This window comes from Carlito syrichta, unplaced genomic scaffold, assembly GCF_000164805.1.
Source record: "Carlito syrichta isolate Samal-C Ts95f unplaced genomic scaffold, Tarsius_syrichta-2.0.1 Scaffold309724, whole genome shotgun sequence".
Lineage (NCBI taxonomy): Eukaryota > Metazoa > Chordata > Mammalia > Primates > Tarsiidae > Carlito > Carlito syrichta.
Genome location: NW_007253820.1, coordinates 761379 through 764995, shown reverse-complemented (window position 1 = coordinate 764995; position 3617 = coordinate 761379).

Below are 3617 nucleotides of genomic sequence, written 5' to 3'. Positions count from 1 at the left end.
GCCTCCCTTCAAAAGTACCTAGAATTCAGCTTTCTTAGCTCTGCTGTATCCATCACTATTCAACACCTGCTCCTTTCAACATTTTTATATCTCCAAGTGGCTGTTGTCGCTTTTTCCTTGGGCTGTGTGTGTGTGCGTGTGTGTGTTCATGTGTTTTTACTTGTGGTCCTCCAGACAGAAGAGACATAAGCACATATATGCAAAGTTCCATGTTTAATTAAAAATGAATTTCCAGTAGACTTACAGGAAGACTGTAGTAACTTCCCTTCACCTTCATCCAAATTCTTGTGAACATTTGGGCATCTGTGTGACACATTGAGGGCAAATGGCTCTGATAATGCTGTTTCCTTAATTGTTTTAGCTGTAACAGTGTTCTTTCTGCATAGGGCATGTCAATCAGAATTTCTGTCTGGTTATTTTCCCTGCTACTTTGAAATATATTTTGCCAAAACTTTGTTTTTGTGACCCATAGTCCAAGCTTTGGAATCAAGGGTAGACTAGGAATGAATACTGTAAGAAGTCCGGCTTCCCAGCAGAAACCCGAATCATAAGCCTTCAATATTTACATTCAAAAGCTAAGGGTTGATTGCCTAAGAATGTAAATGTTTTCACTAAAAGCACAAGAACAATTGTTTTGTTTTTCTTTTTTTTACAAACACAAAAACATGTTCCCCCACCTCTTCTAAGAGCCATACAATTGCTCGGCGTGAAGGACTTCAAACGGTACCCAGCCCGGCCACTCACACAGCGCTTGGAGCCCCGCCTTGTCCGTCCTCCTCTGAGTGGGTGGAGACCCTGCTTGCACACTTCTGGTGGTGGAAGAGTGCTCCACACCAGGTGATCCCTTCACTTTTCTCAGCCTTGACTGCTCTTATTTTTATCATCTGCTTACTAAGCCCTGATCATGTGCCCAGCTCCCTGCTGGGAACTTTACAAGCATCTCTTATAGTCCCTGCCACAGCCCTGAAGTGTTGTTATTCTCATTTGTAACTGAAAAATGCAGAGTGTAGCTGCTTGCCCGAGTTCCCAAGCCAGTGGGTGCAGGGGGCAGATGGATGGCGGTTAGTCTGGCTATGACTCCTTATCTGTCTATTTTCTCTTCCCCCGTCCAACCCATAACAGGCCCTCCCTGTAGCTCCCGTCACCAAGGCTATTTCTGTCCCTCGGGAGCACAGGGGAAAAAGCCAGTCTCTCTTCCACATGGGCACTCTTCAGCTATTTCAAGATATTTATCTGATGCTCATTCTACTCCAAGCTAAAAGCTTTTCTGAAAAAAAGAAATTTAAAAACCCTGCACCCCACAGAGCTATAAACCCCACAGAGCCCTGGACCTCACAGAGCCTTGAACTTCACAGACTCCTGGACCCCACAGAGCCCTGAACCCCCACAGAGCTATAAGCACCACAGAGCTTTGGACCCCACAGAGCTCGGGACCCCGCAGAATCCTGGTCCTCACAGTCATAAACCCTACAGAGCCCTGGACCCCACAGAGCCCTAGACCCCACTGAGCCATAAATCCCACAGAGCCCTGGACCTTGTAGAGACCTGGGCCTCACAGAGTCCTGGATCCCACAGAATCCTGCACCCTATAGAGTCCTGGGTCTCCTAAAGGAGAGTCTTCAGGCAGGGACCTGCACTTTTTTTTTTGAGTTGGAGTCTCCCTCTGTCACCCAGACTGGAGTGCAGTGCTCCCGGCCACTGCAGCCTCAACCTGCTGGGCTCCGGCGATCCTTCCACCTCAGCTTTCCAAGTGGCCGGAATTACAGGCATGCGCTACCACGCCCGGCTGATTTTTTGATTTATTGTAGAGATGAGGTCTCGCTGCCCAGGTGGGTCTCGAACCCGCGGGCTCAGGCAATCCACTCACCTCAGCCTCCCAAAGGCACGGGATTACAGGCTGAGCCACCAAGCCCGGCTCCTGCACTTTTAACAAGACTCTCCAAAGAACTCTCATCATCTCCTAGGCTTGGAAAAATTGTTTTGAGGTGTTCAATGCCTGAAATTCCATTCCTTGTCTTTAAAAACTGGAGAAGAAACAGTGTTCAATAAAGATTGTGATGGTTAATTTTATATGTCAACTTGGCTGGGCCAAAGTGTACAGGTAGACAGGCGAACATTATTCTGGATGTTTCTGTAAGAATGTTTTGGATGAGACTAACATTTAAATTGGTGGACTTTAGCCGGGCTCGGTGGCTCAGCCTGTAATCCCGCACCTTCTGGGAGGCTGAGGTGAGTGAAGTGCCTGAGCCCGCGGGTTCGAAACCCACCTGGGCAACTTGGCAAGACCTCATCTCTACAATAAATCAAAAAATTAGCCAGGCGTGGTTGCGCGCACCTGTAGTTCCAGCTACTTGGAAAGCGGAAGCGGAAGGATCGCTGGAGCCCAGCAGGCGAGGGTGCGGTGGCCGGGAGCGGCCACTGCACTCCAGTCTGAGCGACAGAGCAAGAATCCAACTCAAAAAAAAAAAAAAAAAAATTGGTGGACTTTGAGTAAAGCAGATTGCCCTCCAAAATGTGAGTGGGCTTCATCCAATCAGTTGAAGGCCTAAATAGAACCAAAGACTGACCTTCCCCACGCAAGAGCAGATGGTCTTTGGAATTGAACTGCAACATCTACTTCCTCCTGGGTCTCCAACCTGATGGCCCACCCTGGAGATTTTGGTTTTGTTAGTGTCCATAATTATGTGTGCCAAATCCTTAAAATGAATCTCAATCTCTCTCTGTATATATAATCTATAATGTATATATATGTGTGTGTGTATGTATGCACACACATACCCTGTTGGTTGAACCCTGATTAGTATAAAACCTCACATTTTCTCTTGTTTTGGAGTCGGAGTCTCACTCTGTCATCCAGGTTGGAATGCAGTGGCATGCTCACAGTCACCACAGCCTCGACCTGCTGGGCTCAGGCAATCCTTCTGCCTCAATCTTCCAAGTAGCTGGAATGACAGGTACGTGCTACCACAACCGGCTAATTTTTTGATTTATTGCAGAGACGAGATCTCACCAAATTGCCCAGTCTGGTCTTGAACCTGTGGGCTCAGGCAATCGTCTCACACCGGCCCCCCAAAATGCTGGGATTACAGGCTGGAGCCACTGCACCCAGATTTTTTTTTTTAGTTGGAGTCTCACTCTGTCACCCAGGCTGGAGGGCAGTGGCACTCTCCCGGCCACTGCAGCCTTGACTGGCTGGGCTCCTGCGATCCTTCCGCCTCAGCCTTCCGAGTAGCTGGAACTACAGGCATGCGCCACCATGCCCAGATAATTTTTTTTTAACTGTAGAGACGAAGTCTCACCATGTTGCCCAGGCAGGTCTGGAACCTGGGGGCTCAGGCAATCCTCTCCCCTCAACTTCCTAAAGTGCTGGGATTATAGGCATGAGCCACCGTGCCCAACCACATGTTTTTTTAAGGTTGTAAACAAAGTAAGAGTTCCTTATCTTTTGGTGTCTGGCTGCTGTTTTGAAAACAGGTTTTGAAACACTCATTTGTTTTTTGTTTTAATTTTAAAATTGTGGGGTACAGTTAAGGGTTAGGTATACAAATATGCATTGTTCAGGCACCCTTGTTGATAAGGGGTGTCTCCCCGTCCCCAGACAGATATTCACTACCATT